This window comes from Alligator sinensis, unplaced genomic scaffold, assembly GCF_000455745.1.
Source record: "Alligator sinensis unplaced genomic scaffold, ASM45574v1 scaffold569_1, whole genome shotgun sequence".
NCBI lineage: Eukaryota > Metazoa > Chordata > Crocodylia > Alligatoridae > Alligator > Alligator sinensis.
Window position 1 is genome coordinate 3,409,836 of NW_005841914.1, and position 17,732 is coordinate 3,427,567.

Sequence of the window (17,732 nt, forward strand, 5' to 3'; positions counted from 1 at the left end):
TAGTTTTCTTTGTCAAATCCCTGGTCCTCATTCTACCTTGGGTACAATCACCAACTTCTTGGTTTTCAAGTAACTGCATTTTCAATCCAAGTTTCTGTCTATGACTTTGTGAACGAGGATCTATTTTTAAAACTTCTTACACCCCTTGGCCCAGGGGTGCTTTTCAATCCCATATGGGATGAATTAGCATCATCAGATTACAAATCAAATGCTGCCTCTCAAAGCAATGGCGAGTCAAATTACTGTCAACCCCGGCCTCGCGGAAAAGAAATTTTACAGTCTTTTCAAAACATTGTCAAATATGCCTTTGCATTTTATTGTGCTAGAAAATGTGTGACTGGTCTTACAATAAACTAAGACCCAAAGATCTCTCTCTCCATCTATTTATACAACCCCCAAAACCATCAAAGCAGAGCATCGTCAATAAACTCAGCCTTGCCGTGGCCGTCAGGAAACAAAAGCACTCTTTACCTTCATTTTCCTCGGGAAGAAATGGAGTTACCAGGGTCGTGCCGCAAAACCAGAGCAAAACGGGAATTGAGGGGAAACCCCGCAAATCCAAACTCGGTGTCCTACACGCAGCTCCGTACTTCTACTTGCCTTTGCACTCTTTAAATCTTGTTGCGCCTACAAGTCTCATGGCACAGAACGGATTGTACAATGCGAGCTACGGTGAAGTTGGCTTCACTGTGATTGCTAAGAGGGTAAGGGTAATGCACGCTTCCAGTACGATCCTCCAGGCACTTGGGGGAAATCTGGAGCACTAAGTTGCTGAAGAGAAGATAAGGGTCCGTAAGGCTTCACAGCCTGTTTGGATGGCAGGATTCCTCCCTTATCTGGCTCCCCATCGCGGAGGGAAGGATTCAAGGTAGGATTGTCTACATTTGGTGGGACTCCTGGAGGAGAGGGGTAGAGATGAGCTCTGAGCTTGAACGGCACGAGATGTTCTCACTGAGAATTGTCGGGTAAATCCAGGCTTCAATCCTAAAGGAAAAGCTACTACTCTGGCATAATAGACAAGTGCATGGAAAAAAGAGGGAGGCTTTTGTAACTATGACGGAGCTTTTTTTTTTTTCTCTTTAAATCTAAACCCCTTAATAGATAATGAACTCAGGATTAAATGATACCTGAAAACTTGGAGCACTCTGAACTTGAATTTCTCTCTCGTACCGCTCTAGCTCTCCTCACTCTCTGAAGCGGTTGTGCCGCCCTATGCTGTAGAGGCGAAATTCAGCTCTCCAGAACAAATTTACTTCCTTCCTTTCATGCTTTTTTCCCCCGTCCAGAGCAACTGAACAAACCCCAAAGTAACTAGCCTTGCTCTCAGCTGCTACGCACAGTAACAAACTGGAAAGAGCAGCCAAGGACTCTCACCTTACCTTTAAAAGCAAATCAGTGAGCCAAATCTGTACCTCTATACCCCAAAGGCTAAACAGGACACAAATTTAACTCAAGGACCAACATCTCCAAAAATACCTGGTTAGGTGAGCTATGTTTAAGGCTCATCAGAAAGGCACACGACTCAAAGCCTCTCCAGCTGAGCATCCAAAAAAGAGACTCCCAAAAAGCACTCAAATTTTTTTAAATTTTAACCCTAGCACATGGCCCAGGATGCATGTTGTACTAAGAAGTGTGTACTAGGGAGGGCTGAATCAGGCTATGTAAATTCAGACCTTCAGTCAAACGCATCGAAAACCTTTTCTGAAGTTCAATTGAGTTTCTCCGGCTCATGTTCAGCTTCTTGTACTTATGCTGATGCACACAAGGTCACTGCATGTTAAAAAGGATGAACATTTCTATTCCCATCTGAGTAAGTATGACCCTAACCCTGCAATCCTGCTGGGATTACAAATATTTGATGCAATATAAAAGAAAACAAAAGTGTCCAAAAGTGACACCCGAGATGGAAACTATTTGGCCTTTGGAAATGAGTTCAGCTCTCCTAATTTGTTATTTAATTCTTGTCACGATTTCTGCAGGATTAGGGAAAAGGGGAAAATAAAGTAGTATCTCCTTTTCTCTCTCTCTCTCTCTTTTCTCTACATTGCAAGCTCAACTCCAGAAAATAAATTTTAAATAAAATTACTACTATTAAACTAAATACCATTAAAATCCAAACAGCATGGAAGATTGATAATCCCAGTCACTCCCAGGTGCAGTAATCAAATCACCCACCACACAGTCATTCTGCACTGCTCATCACGGTTAATTCCCTTTATTAAAAAACCCACAACAGGTAAACAAATATGCTATTTATTAATCCAGTTTGCTGGGCTATGTTCAGTGAATGCAATTTAGCAGATTTTAAATAAAACACTCAGCAAAGTCATATAGTTCTCCTGGTAAAAAAGCCTGATGGAAGAAATCTGGCAGTGCAAAGGCAACAGAGCCTTCCCTCAGCTCAGGGGACGGTGAGCACGGGACCTGATTTTGCTGGGAAGGGAAGGCGCACAGAAAGAGAATTCACTGGGGTTGATGCTCCGATATAACAAGGATAAGTAATGAATAAATGCCTGCATCAGTTGCTTAATCGTGTAGCACAATACAGCAGTTAATACTCAATCCTCTTGGTGCCTGCTACCTTTGGGGTCCCCAAATCCTCCCTGGTGGGGACTTTTGGAAAAAGCAGAGGTGGAAATCTGGCCCAGGGTGAGCTTTTATGGTCCCTCAATGGGTTAACTGCTTTGTTTTCTCTCCTCTTTCAGCAGTGCCTCCTCCTTTTTCCTACCCCTTGTAATCTGGCCATCGCATTCTGCTTAGCAGCTCAGCTGTTTGCAATCCCTTCATAGCTCCTGCCCTGACAAAGCAAGCAATTGCTTCTAGAAGTTTATGCATCTCTGATTTAGTTGGTCTATAAGGTGCACATCTACTTTACTTCTGCCTTTTCTTCAGAAAGCCAGGGCTCAAAAATGGGATGCAATCACCCAAATCCTGCAGCAGAACTAAAAGGCCCTTCTATAAAGCCCCAAGAAGATCCCAGGTCACTGAGTAATAGGGAAGAATAGAAATGAGAATTGCAAAGTGCCTAAAACACTTCCTCCAAGTGGATCACCACTCTGCATCATCCACCAGACAGCAACCTCATTTCTCATATACCCTGACTGCCATTTGCCATATGAAAATGTATGCCCCAATCTCTTCTAGAGCGGATGTGGGCACAGCGGTCAGCTAATACACCTATATATTTCTAGCATCACTCCTTGCTCCAAAGTTTCTGTTCATACCTACATAACATGTAAAGTTTGATTAAAAAAAAGAAAGCTGCCTACAGTACCCTGAAAAGTCTATTGAATTTTTAAAAAATCATCAACAATGGAAAAAAAATATACTAATTACAAGATTTTTTTTTTAAATATGGTTTTTGGGTCAACCTGAAACAAAATCTGATTTTGATTTTCAAGATCAGTCATGGATGAGAGGGTTATTCACACCATCCAAACTGAGTTAGCTACCTGGATGTAAAACTGAAAACTTCTGCAACCCTAAAATATGAATGTAGCAACACACACACACACACACACAAAGTCTGGCCCTCCTGGAATATGACAAAATGACATGAAACATCTTAAGTACCTGACTCATTTATGTTATCTGCCCAAGTTCCTTGTAAAAACTAGCTCTTGATTATGAATGCTTTCTGCTTATTTAAAAACTGTTTTATTGCTCCAAACTCACTGGCTTTCTAGTACAATCTTCACAATAGTCTCTTGTGAATCCTCTGTTGCTTCTTGTTTGTACCGTTTCCCCGTACGACTCCCTGCGCGCTGTATGCACCTGTCTACTTCTTCTAATTGTACGAGTTCAAACTTATTCTCAGCGCTCCCCTGCAATCATCCATTTGGATCACAACTGAAGAGTTGAAAGAAAGTAAATGTGACAGATTAATCTAGATCAGATTACAGAGAGTCAATAAATGATAGAGTCAGGGTTGAGCTGAAACTGATACAGAAAGGAAGCAGAAGTACTTGAAAATACCTTAAAGGAGGCGGTTCCTGGCTTAGCCAGAACCAGGTAGGCCGAGAATACCATCTGCTCAAACGACTCCTAACTTCTTAACCCAAGGGTGAGAAACGCAGACACCTTGGGAGGAACGGAAACCACTGCTGCAGTTAACCATTGGTCCAATTAATGGGACAAAACAGGTGTCGGTTATTCGTGTGACCGATCCGCACCCACAGAAGCAGATCTCTTAAATGGAAGAGGCCTGCATTTAAAGGTAAGAACGGCCAACACGAGTCAAGGTAGCAAAACTGGGTCCACAAATATTGCAATTATATAAGGGTTCACACTCAACAGAAGGTACCATTTTAGCCTATCCAAATGTATGCATACACACGAATCCTCCCACTGACTTCAGCGGAACCATTCACGTGCATAGAGCCTGGTGTGCGAATATGTGTATCCAGGATTATGGTCCGAGTCAGGAAAGTTACCCAGGGATCGCTTAAGAAGTAGACAGACACACACATGCCAGCACTTATACCCGCAAACAAAACATTTCTTTTTACACTTGTGGTTGGATATAAGCTTGATTTATTCCAATTAATCCTATATCCGGAGACTCGACAATGTTCTTCAGCTACTTGGAAAATCCTTCTGAAAGATTGCTTGGGGTTATACAGAGATTATATTGTTTAGTGAGCCAGTTATAATCCTTCTGATAAGAGGATCTGATCCTAACAGAGGAGCAATGGCTCTATGATATTTGCAAATAAAAATTAAAACAGAGATAGCGGCTGGCTTGCCTTATCTTAAAAGAGTGGGGAAAAGATAACTCTGCCTGAGAAAGAAAGGGCTTCATAGAGATTGAGCGAAGGCAAAATGTTTAGGCATTAGTGGCCAAGCCACTCCTTGTAAAAAAATAAATAAATAAAAATATCTATATTTGCCAGCGGCATTTAACAGATTGCACACGTGCCAAAAGGGAGCTAGGTGCAAGAACAACTGCATTCTCAGGTTCCCAATCAGCTTGCAGAAATGTCCCTTTGCAGTCACGTACGCAGGCCTTCTGCAATAAGGTGCACCCACATTTTCTATGGGCCTAATGTCTGAATAATGGGCATTTTTGGACTAAAATTCAAGAATGCATTTAAACAGGTACCTAACTACTGGTGAAGTCATGCATCACTGTACACAACATTGCTCAAAATCACCCATGTGCTTTACTACTTCCCTGAACTGGAAGCCTACATCAAAGTCAGTTCAACCATAGAGCGCAATTTTAAAAAGTTCCCTTCCTTATTCCAAATATTGGTAATACTGTACTGAGAATACCCACTACCTGCTAACAGTTAACCAGCAAAGAGCAAAGGGACAATTCTAGCTCTACGTATTTTAGCTATGCCCTGGTTGGCTAAGTTGGAACTAGAGATGGATGCTGTAGTCTGGAGAAAAAAACTATTGCAAAGAAAGTTCAGCTCTTACGACATCACACACAAAAAAAAGTCAGAGATAATGAGTCAAAATGAGCCTTTTTTCCCCCCTGCAGTTATAAATAGAGCGAGATTGGATGTTATCTGCAGTGCTTAATATAGATATTTAAGACTGAATTTCCTTTAGGAATTGTGAAGGCATCCAGTCCTGCTTCTGGAAAATCATTTACCATTTGTACAAGATGCATTTTTATCTTGGCTCAAGATAAAAAGCCCAACTGGAAACAATTCATTTCCTTAGTCTGCTTATGAAAGGGCTGGGTCCTCAGCCCTTAATTTCAGAAAACATTTGGTAATAAAGTTGGCTTTATATTATTTGTTACGTGGGCTTTCGTTTTGCTTTCACAAGATACCGATCAAGCAGTGAAAGATTTGGGAGACTTTCCTTATGAGAAAGCAGAAGCGCTTGTATAACGAAACAACAAAACCGTCTTCATCCCCGTGCCTCCCTCTCAAAGATCGGCGAGGCCAATGTAACCAAGGCCGCTTGCCCAACGGTGAAGGTCAAGTCAAAGAGTTCAGATCCAAATTCAGATCTGACCAGCCCTAACATTTGGGTCCAGAGCTCCGATTCACGAGCAGCTCTAGTTGTCTTTCTTGGAACGTCTCCACCGGCTGCCAAGCAGTTCCTCCGGACTTTGGTGCCAGCAATTTCAGGTCAAAGAACTGACATTTAGCAAAAAGCAGTGGCGTAGTCATTTCAGCAAAACCTTGGTAGGAGGATGGCAGCCCTTCAGCTGTATATCCCATTAACACCAGGCTGCATAAATAATTGGGGGGGACCCGCCTAATGTCAGAAATACTAAATCCTGAAAATGTGGTCAGAGGATTTTTGTGCCCCAGATCACTTCAGACTCCTACTTGTGGTTCCACCAAATATCACTCAGATGATGATGATTTTTCAGTCACTTCCCATTCGGTCTATGCTTGAGCGAACAACCCCGCGGTTCAGAGACTCCGGGCTAGGTGCTCGATTTACGTAGACGGATGCAACTGCGTTCGAGCCACTTGAACATGAACTAAGAATTTGGCCAATCATCTTTCCTCACTCATGCAGGCTGGACAAATTGAACTGAAAAAGGTATTCTGGATGGGGGAGAATACTAAATGGCGGAAAAAAAAGATTTCAACAAAACTTTTGGCAGTTCCCTCCAACACACACATTCCTCAGCCATCACTGCTCTTTACAAAGTCTCGGGTCCAGGCCAGTTCCCCTCCTGCTTTACTTTCAGCATCCACTTGCTGTACACGAGGAAGGCTCTTTGCCCATTTTCTGTAGTTTAAGATTGCAGATGTTATTTTTTTCTTTTCAGTTTCTTCTTCTCAAAACTTCATGGCAGATGTCAGGAGAAACTTATTGACGCTAACTCCCCTCTATGTCAAATATGAATCATACTCTGATTAACTGATCTGTCACAGGGGTAAGATACTCCCTTGATGAGGAAGAAGCTGCAGGTGGATCCAGAATTGCTCGCATTTTTTTTTGACATATACATATGGGGAAGCGCCACTAGCCAGTTTTCTTTATTCCTCTTACACCGGAGATCATGATCCATGGCTTTTTGGGACAAACCGAAAGAGGAGAAAGATGGGATGGCTTTTACAGAATTGAAAAACATTATGATTAACCAGATGCACAGGAAAAAATTGCTTAGCTCATTCTGCCTCTATTGTAATTTGTGCTGAGTTAGCTCCAGTCTGGGATTTCTCTTCCCCCCTTTGCTTTGATTTATTTTACGCCTTATTTTTGTACAGTTTCAAGTATGAGTAACTTTATTCAGGGAAACTTCGTAAGTAAAGCTACTCATTTACTTAGGAGAGGGGATTTCAAAGGAATTTAAGTCAATGGAAGTTGCAGTCTAAATCCCTTAGAACAGCTTTTAAAAATCCCATCCTTCTGATTTTTTAAGATTATACCCTTCACCCCCCACCCCCAAGCATGCACAAACCCGCTTCCCGAGCCCCTTCAAAAGTTGTCTTGTGCACCAAGCTAAGGGGCTCCCCGCGTTCACAGAGATCTGTCAATACGGTGCGTTCCTGCAAACTAGGCTCTTCAGTCGTAAGCTCTGTAGTGCACAGTCTGGGGCTTCAGATGGGTCTGAAAAACACCTTGCACATGTCAGGCTTTAAATAAAGCTTCACAACGGGTGGTTGGGAGACTGTGATAGCACTGCTGACACACGAGCTCCATTATCCAGTTGACAGGATTCAATAAACCTTGAAGAAAGAAACAGTTAAACTCTGGTCTGGTCTTTTAGTAGCTATCTCCCAGCTAGTGCTTCAGGAAGGGGGGGTGTATGTGCACGTGCAAGGGCACGTGTGCATTCTTAAGACTTTATCCTTAAACAGAAATTACATCTATTTGTGAGTCGTTACCTTCCTGCCTGCCTTCAATAATGGTTTGCATTACCTCTAAATCAATACTGCCCTCAATGAGATGCTTAAATTCAGATCAGAGAGGGATCCTGCTCTGAAGAGTAGATGGGGGGGGCAAATGCCATGGCATGGCAAATAAAGATATTTGCCATGGCACCTCTGCAGAGGAACAGTGCTGATTATGTGGTGAGGCCCACGTTGCTGCATGGATGTGCTGCAGGGATGTGGGAGAACAGGAGGATACCTTGCAGAAGTGAATGCAGCAACACCTGATGCTGTTGGCACAATCTGTGTCCGTAGCATTCAGGAGGATACAAGGAGCCCATGTGGAGGGTCCAACACAATCCAATACACACAGGCTGATAGAGTCTCATGCAGACAGTGGTGATAGACTTCCTAAAGGGCAAGGGAAACAAAGAGTATAAGATCTTCCACATCCCTTGAATTGGTCTCTGAAGCCAGCCCAAGGGGGAATGCCATGCACAGAGATTGTGCCAACAGCATCAGGTGTTGCTGCATTCACTTCTGCAAGGTAAGGAGCCAGCTCCTCAGGGTGGGTAACAAGGCACACCACCTTGGAAACCACGATGTACTAACTCGCCTAATACAGCTTAACATCCTCTGTGAACTGCTGACAGTAGCTTTCTCCATTCATAACAATGCAGCCGTATTAGTGTCCGATAGCTCACTTTTGAAACCGAAAGGGAAGAGCCATGCAGCCCACCAAGAAGTATGGCATCTCCTCTTCGTGGCAAGGAGGACGGACTCTTAGCGAGGGTGGGCACGGAGGTATAAAAGCTACAGCTGGCGCAGCGCTGGATCCAGAGCCCTCCTGGGGAAGGGTGTGCATGCGAGGAGGCTGATCACAGACCTGTCTTTGGCAGCTAGGAAGGGGAAGAAGGAGCAGTTTCAGGGAAGTCTCTTGCTCCAAACGTGTCTGGACTGTTCTGTCTGCCTCTCGGTGAGACTGAGCCCCTTGGGGCATGGCCCCTGAGCTTACTGTGCTTGCAGTCTCAGGGGTACTCGGTAAAATCAATGTGAAGTCTCAAGGGCTGAGTGGGTAGGACACCTGGGGACCGTGCCAGCTGGGGATACTGCAAGGATGAATTTCAAAGCAGCCTTTGAGGGTCTGGTTAAAGGAGGCAGCCCAGCCACTAGTGAAAACATCTCTGCTAAGGCAGGCTGCCCCAATTCATCCTACTTCTCCGAGGATCCACAGTGGAAAGGGATACCAAAATGGTGCACGTAACACGTATAATGTGAACATGAAAAGGTTTTACATACCCAAAGGTCAGAGGCCTTTCATGCTCTAATTTTCAAGCTGACTGCATCCTCTTGATCCCCCCCGTGTCGCACGTTCCCTCGAGGGAATGGCCATGAAATGGGCATTTCTCAAAGGGAGGAGACTGCCAAAGCCTGGCAGAGCCAAAGGCCTTTTCTGAGTACAAAGATACACAAGGGTGGCGTTGTGGACAAAAGGTGATGGCCTCCAGACCTTGGGCAAGTTAAAACATGGCTAAAGAGAAGAAGAGAGCTCTGCCTTTCTTCCCAATATATGAGAATCAGAAGAAACTGTCAAGTGAGCAATGTGATTTCCTTTGGTGCAATAAGGCTCTATAAATCATGCCGCTCCCTCTCTATTTTTCTAGTCCCCTACTGCTTCATTTCACAGTTGGAAAGAATAATTTACTCATATACTTTCATGCCATGAATCAAGAAAGCTGCTGCCTATTTAAAACCAGTTTAAAATTGCCAGTTAAATCTCTTACACCTTTATACCAACTGGCACAGGTTTTGCCGACACACGCATCCACAATGATTGCAGCACTGTAATTAGGGAAGAAGAGATGCTGAAATTATTTTTCCAGTAATTTTTGTAATGTGTGGTTAACTTCATTCACAGTTTGGAAATTTGCAACCATCCTCACGCCTTCAATTGGTGTAATAATAATAATAATAGGAACAATTGACCTTGGCAAAGAAAGGGTTGGAGGCAGAAATTTGCCATCAGTATTTGATCTTCGAGACCCAATTAACACTCAAAGGGAATCTGTAAGCCTTAGGCAGCCAATAAATAACATGATTAGGCAGATTTACATGAGGGAGGCTCTGCAGAAAAGAGCTTTAGAAGTGAAGGAAGGGGAGGGGGGAGACAGACTATCAACTGACTGGATCAGTCCCATGCGGGCTAAGAGCCAAGCCTGGGCAACTAGGTGGTGATGAGCGTCATTAAAAATAAAGAGCAGAGGGATTTGAAAATGGGTTCAGAAAACTAGCATCTAGCCTAACACACAACAGGCAATTTCCCCTGGTTTCCTACTAGACACTGCTGCAGAGGAACTGAGGGAGACTGATCAAAATATCATGCAGGGAAAATAATGGGTTTCGGTTCTAATGGCTGCAGACTTACTGCAAGGTAAAGTTAGAGACATGAAGGAGTGGCAGAGGGATCTATATTTAATATAGGAGGACATGTTACCTGATGCATGTTTGCTCAAGTATGTACATGGGACCCCTTTACATTAATGCTATTACTTTTGGATAAGTATGGGTGTGTGTGTGTCATTGCAACGCTGCACTGGGGTAAGCCCGTGCCTTTATCCCCATTTTACAGATAAGGAACTGAAACACAGAGCGACTAAGTGACTTGCTGAAGGTCACACAGGATGTCTGTAGTAAAGCAAATTTCCTGGGTCCTAGTTTAGGACCCTTCATCACGTCTTTCACCCTTAGAGTGAAGCAATGGGCATAGCACACGGAAATGGCATTCAAAGGGCCTGGCTCCATAGTGGATTCTGCCACTAATTTGTCAAGAATTGAAGCTGCTCACACGAGCTACCTGGGCCTGAGCCTTCCCTGTGTCTAAAATAGGGGCACCGGTACTATCCACCCTCCAGAATCAGTGGATCTGTATTCTGAATGCCAAGTGTCAGTATTACCATATTTTAGGCTAGATGCAACTCTGGCAGAGAAATAAAAACAGCCAAGAAGCAAGAGATTCTCTTCGCGCACAGACTGGTTTCACACCTCCATGGTTTTCAATAATGTTACTGGTGCACCTGTATAACTGAGAAGCCTTGGGGAAGGAAGCCTGAGAAAGAAAACTAGAAAGGCGGACTTAAAGTCTCTGATTGAAAAGATGTGGAGCTTGGGTGTGTAATGAGAACCCAACACTCCTGTACCATGTACTACATACAAAAGACAAGTAAATGATGATATGCGAACAGTAGGCAACACTTATATTAAAGCTGCCTCTTAAAGCTGCAACTTGCTTATTTTTAGCTACTTCGGCATATCGGGAACTGAAAGGTCCAGGCTCTTAGGTATATGTTAAGTATATTAATTTATTGCACAGTCTTCAGGAAAGAGCGGATGATATAAGAACCAGATTTGGACTCAACTCATAACAACATGCACTCTGAATCCCTGCTCACCCGCTGTTCGAATCCAGGCCCTCCAGACGGCCTTGCATTGCAAACCCACTTCAAACTTCAAATCTGATCTCTCCAAGGACAGTAATTTAGCAACTTGCATCGCCACTGTATTTTATTGTTAATTTATTGTTAGCAGCAAATAAATGCTAATCCAATGCCGTTACCTGCTGATATTATCAGTTTTATAGAAATGTGTGCCTTGGTTATTACAATAGGAAGTTTGTAGAACAGCAGCTGGGTAATCCTATCAGAACAGGTGATACGGATGCAATATGATTCACGCAGCGATAAGCATTCCTTTCATTCTCGCAGGGTTGGAACATCTGAAAAATGAACATCTTATTTTCCTACATTCACAGCTCCGCTACTGTTGACAAATTATTCTGCAGCCCAGTTGCCAGACTGAATTAACCAGCACTAGCCTGTGCTAAATGCAACTGTAAGGAATATGCTGCGCTGTGTCATAAAAGTACCGATTTTATAAGCACGTTTGCCTTATTCAAAAAGCAGAAAAATAATGCAACTCGGTGTATTGAAGATGACATCAGATGTATGATAAGTAAAATACATTTAAAAGCACACAAGAGATCTGATTGGAAAAACTGTTTTTTCCTGGGTGGTAAATTTGAACGTTAGCAAAAAAAACCAACAAAGAAACAGCAAATGTGATATTTGTAATAGGATTTTCCAATAAAATGCTGAAAAATGTTGATTCACTGTAACAAAAAAAAAAAAACAACAAATGAAGACAAATGAAAACTACTTTTAATCAAAAAAGTTTAATTGGAATTTTTTTTGGTGTCAATGTCAACCCTGACCATTCAAAAAACCATGAATAAGGCCTGGAAAATCATGAAATGAACTTAAAAATCATGAGATTAAAATATATGAAAAAAAGAGGTGGGGGTTTTATCGGTCTTCTTTTTGAGCCTTTGCTTCTTAACCCTGTTTTTAACATAGAATGTCTTCTTAGCCCCTTTTCTCTCTTTACACTGTTGTCTAGAGACAAAATGACGTTTTCCTTGAGCCATAGCAATGAGTGTTACACCCATTTTAACTCTTGTGTTTTCACTGCTAGTTTCAGAATATGCCATGTCACCGAGTCCTATTTTACACACGCGCATATACACACTTCATAGATGCTGTGCACCAGTAGATTCATTACTGTGACAGGCAAATAAATATATATGTGAGCAATCATCCTGATCTTCTGCAGCACATGCCCACCCACGCTTCTGCAAGCCTACAGAAGTTGGTAATTCATAAACAGAGGAAATACTAAGATTTCATCAAATTCCCCAGTCAAATAAAGTGGCATCAGCCTGTGGAAGTCACTGTATACAAGCTGAGGATCTCTCCCTGATTCTTCTTCTCAGAACAGAGAGGACACTGACCCAGGAAACTGCAGCTTCGATAGATTAAGATCTTTAACAAGCAGCATATTAAACTATGCAACAAAAAATCAATACTTGCATAATAGTGAATTAGGGAACCTGCCATGGTAGAAACAAAGCAAAATATTTGCCCATTAGGCATGTCATGAGCTTGCAGCTTTCTATTAAATGCAATGCGTACAGACCTATCCCACTCAGCTGTGAGGGATCAAATGGTTTGGTTGGTGGCAAAAAATGAAGAAATGCTGCGGGGGACAAAAAAATTGTCAGGCCTCTCTCGGTCTGCTGTCTTGTACCACGTACACCACTACAGCCTGTTCCATGGTTGGGGTGTTGGCAACTAAACTGGCGCCCCCACCTAAGCTAGCCTGAGCGAGGAAGGTATATGGATGGACACCCAGCAGAACTAAATACAAGACGTGTCAAAGGGTGGAGGAGCTCCCTGCGAGCAAACAGCCATCCACACCTGGAAAGGAGATGGGCGCCACCAGGTCACTTTGCCCAAAGAGTCACCAATGATGCAAACAACTCAACGAACCTCACTGGAGCGGAGGAGGGTTGTTACAGCATCAAAGGTATCCCAATGGTCGCAGCGGCCTTGGGACTGACTTGACTTGTGGGGAAAAAATACTGGGAAAATGGCAGATATTTAGAAACAGGGTCATATTTCTCCTCCTCCTGGCTCCCACAGTAGTAAACTATCAGATGGATTAGCAGTGATGCTCATAAAAACCTTGTTTGTCCAAACTAACCTGTTGACAGCCTGGGCACTGGCTGCTCAATACTGACACCTCTGCCTGAGGAATCATAGGAACACGGATCTGTGAAGATTGTCCCAGGGTGTGGATGATCTTCCTCTCTATGGCTCCTGTCAAAGCCATTGGGCTGGAAAGTAAAAGAGTTGGTTCCCATTGTTGGCTCTGTTAAATGACCTGCTATGTGACCATAGGCAAGTCATTCTGGGTAACGTTTTCCAAAAGCATCTAAGACTTCTCGAGCCTAGAGTCCCATTTGCAGTCACTAAGGAGCCTTAAGTGCCGTTGACGTTCTGCACGACCCAGACCGAACTGCCTAAATGAGTGCTTTTGACAATTTTACCTGTCACCTCTGTGGTCCCCTGTTTCCCCTACCACACTGTCTTGTCTACGCACGTTGCAGCTTTCTTGGGTAGCAACTAAGAAATGGCATGTTTGCACACCACCTAACATAGCTGGGTGCTCACCTGTGTTTGGGCCCCAAATCGGCTGCTATAACTGCAATAATAATTTTATTATGACAGTGTTGGGGCACTGTCTCCTAACAGCTGTGATTTAACATGGCTGCATCCTTTGTGAGCTGCCAGCCTCAACACAGTAACATTATACACTTGGTAGAGACCTCTATAGTTGGCTCTCACAGGCTAGGGACAGAGATTACACAAAAACGGGCACAAGTGATTGGAAACTGGTTCAAATCTGTAACATGACAGAAGCTCAGTGCACATAAACCACTTTCAAAATGGTAGAAGCTGGTTTAAGATAAACCTGAATGGATGTAGTATTAGACTTAACGGATTTACGTTAAATAGGTTTATTGAACTTTAGCCCCAGATCCCCTCCAGATTCAAATTAACTCGCAGTCCCCCAGCATCCCCAAATGCTTTGCATCTCCCCTGCAAACCCCAACTCGCAGGGTGGGCAGGTTAGCCTTGGCCCAAGCTGTCTGCTCCAGCCAAGCAGCAAGGTGTGCTCTAGCACGTGGCTGCATTTCCAGAATCAAAAGCGAATGTCTGTTCACTTGATTATCGGTTCAATCTATGCAGCTTAGACTAACCTGAAAAGATTGGATCAATTCAGCCTTAGGCTTTTTGACTGTCTGTATTTAGGCAAAGAGCTTGATGCACACATTAATGAGGTCAGCTTCACCCCACCTCCTGGACAGAGGCCAAGTGGTAGCATCTAGAGGTGCACCAATACATCGGTCCGATATCGGATCGGCACCGAGATAAAGAAAATTGTCTATATCGGAACACGGCCCAATGTGGCCGATAATTTGGCTGATAAATGCCCTGTGCGTGTGTGCAGCTGCAAAGCAGCGTGTAGGCAGTGAGAAGCACAGGTGACAGCGTGGAGAGCTGCATCCAGCTGGTTAGTTTGTTGTGCTAGAAGCACCGGGGGGGTGGGGGCGGGTGCAGATCAAGGCCCCTGTGGTGAGGAGGGAGTGGAGCTGGGGCAGGCACTGCCAAGCCAGGGTGGGGGGTTCACAGGAACGAGCTGCGGCTCGTCTGGGGGCTGTGGGAAGGGAGGGGATGTGGCTCCCACCACTCCACGTTGCCCATTCGGTGGTTCGTCCGCTCATCCACCTGTTCCTACTGCTGCTCCTGCCGCTTGTCCAGGAGGGTATGGGGGGGGCATGTGCCCCCAGATCTGTGCAGGGTGGGCAGCAGTGGCACTGGGAGAGTGGTTATGGGGCGGCTAGAGCGATTTTTGGGGTGGCTGCAGCCCTCCCCCATAGCCCCCTCCCAGCACCGCCGCCTGCCTGGCACCGCCCCAGCCCCAGTCCACAGATGCAGCCTGCCTCACGCAGATCTGGGGCACACGCCCTTCCCCTACCCTCGTGCCCTGCCTGGGTGCACGCAGCAGCAAGAGCTGTTCCGACCCCCCCACCCCCGCAATGAGCTGTGGCTCTGTCCCAGCTGGGCAGCACCTGCCCCAGCCCCAGCCCCACTCCCTCCCTCAACACAGGGGCCTTGATTTTCCCAGCCACACCCCTTCCCCCACAACAGACTTACCAGCTGCACGCAGCTGTATCAGAAATCAGACCGGTATCAGCTGAGATGCCTCCTTAAAAATCAGCTATTGGTATTACCCTCAAAAATCTCTATCGGTTTACCCCTAATGGCATCCTTCTTTTGGCAACTGATATCTAGTATACAGTTGTCATCAAACATATGCTGGTTTTCATTTTAAAAATGGAAAAAATAGCATTTGGTGAAAAAATAAAAATGCCGACCTAAATTTTCAAAACTGGTAGCCTACATCAGACATACAAATCCTTATTTTTCCATGCCTGTAGAACAATCCAATTTTCAGAGGTTCTGAATGCACAAACTAAATTGCTGAATTGCAGGACACTTCTTTAGATGTCTAAATATGGATTTAGATGCTTAAATTTAGACTACCAAATCGTGTGTGTGTGGGGAGGGGTGGATTATGGCTTCTGTCTTTTTGCAAAAAGTAGGACAGAGGAAAAAAGTCACATTTTGGGCCTACCAAGCTATACAGCATGCTGTTCACATAAGTCACCATTGCAGTACAGAGTCCGATGGAGAGGCTGAGGATGGCAGAATAAACTAACAGAGAACCGAGCCCGAAAAGCATTTTCCTGCACAACTGCACAGAAATAACCAGTTGGAATAGCCTGCTAGGCAAAGAGTGCTGAAGCAAGGAGGCCAAGGTCCAGAAAGAAGAAATTCGATGACACATCTTGTAGGGAAGAGTATTTAAAAGTAATAGGAGAGGCCAAAATGTCTTTTTAGTTCCTCAGCATTTCTATATAGATTTTTGTTCTTAGCTACCAGGACAACATTAAAAAACATCCATAGCTTGAATTGGCAGAAATCACAACACTACACCCTGCCCCCGCTTTTCCAGACCTTGCAGTATTCCCTGTCTTGGCCCCGGCTGAGAATTCCCGAGACCTCCATTACAGCGTGACATGAGCACGCAATAGAAACCAAGACCAAACGGCCCAGAGGGCTCAACACTACCAACATTTCTGAGCACAGTGAACTTTGTGGGAAGCAGACTTGCAATATTAGTGCAATATCAGAGAGCTCTCAGAGAGACTGCATCTACCCATAATCATCCCGGACTCGGCTATAGGCTTTCCATTACTTAAGTGGCAGTGGCACACAACAGGAACACAGATGTCTTTTTAACATGAACGAAACTGGCTATGCAATAAATACAATGTCAACATTATTAAAAGTAGGAGTGGATTCATGTTGTATTCGCGATGGCCCAGGACATTTTTGAGAGGTAAGGATTTTTGTGGGTGATATCAGAAGAAGGGCATTTGCTACCCAAAAACTCATCTATGTCTATCTGAACTCTGCAGCTGGTCCAATAAAAGACGTCACCCACAAAAATCCTTGCCTCTGACATTACCAAAATATATATAAATAAGACAGACAGACAGACAGACAGACTTTTTTGACTTTTAAGAGGCGTTTATTTCAGAGAGGGTGACAAATCGGGGCCAGTAAAGAGTATGTACAGGTTGGCCCAAACACCTGGGCCTCACGGACATGGTCCTGGGCTCACGGCCTGCAAGGCCTGCCCGTACACTCTAGATTAGAAAACCATAGCGAGCCAAAGGACTATTTACATATTTACATTTCTGCCAGCGGGGCCACCCATGGGGGGCCTCAGGGGTCGACCCGCGTGAAGCAAAGTCCAAGGCCTTGGCCCACTGGACGCGTGTCCGCAGCTTGAGCAGCTGGAGGTGTTACAGGGCGAGGAGCAGGCGCCCCACCTCGACTCGGCAGAGCGCCCCCTCAAGGGCCCAGCGTTCCTCGAAGGTGGGCACCGTCTGCCGCAGGACTGCGTGCTCAAACTCGAGCGAGAGGCGGGCCCGCACCAGCAGGCGGAAGAGCTGCAGGGCATCGACCATCCCAGTCCCGGTGAGCCAGCTTCGCCAGCTCTTCAGGGTGGCCATCTTGGCCTGGCCCAGCAGGAAGTTGGCCAGGCGGACCACGGCTTGCTCCCCTGCCCGGTAGGGGAAGGAGTGGACGTAGACGTCCTTGGAGAAGTCCCGGCCCAGCGCCCGAAGCAGCGCGCCCAGGGTGGCAAAGAGCAGCTGCAGCCAGGGGCAGTCTAGGAACGCGTGGAAAATGTCCTCGTCCGGCACCCCCTGGCAGAAGGGGCAGGCCGCCGAGGCCGCCAGGTCCAGGTGGCGAACAAAGGTGCTGGTGGCCAGGATGCCGTGCACAAGCCGCCACTGCAGGTTGCCGGTCTTCTTGGCAGTGGGCGCCTTATACAGCGTGCACCACGCTGGGGTCCCGGGCCGCATCAGGCGCCGCTGCCACATGCTGTCAGGGCAGGCAGACAGCCCCC

General features: G+C 45.1%; 1 protein-coding gene across 3 annotated transcripts in view; it reads right to left on the reverse strand.

Moving 5' to 3' along the window:
* Positions 1–17,732, reverse strand: part of KAZN (kazrin, periplakin interacting protein) — a 236,425-nt gene that overhangs the window by 188,650 nt on the left and 30,043 nt on the right. The window contains exon 1 of one of the 3 annotated variants that reach the window (XM_025198101.1): positions 13,389–13,507. The exons of 1 other annotated variant lie outside the window; for it this stretch is intronic. The gene's annotated coding sequence lies outside the window, so the exon portion shown is untranslated. Of the gene's footprint in view, positions 1–3,975; positions 3,998–13,388; positions 13,508–17,732 lie in introns of those variants that run through there. One more of the 3 variants, XM_025198104.1, reaches the window with a different exon arrangement.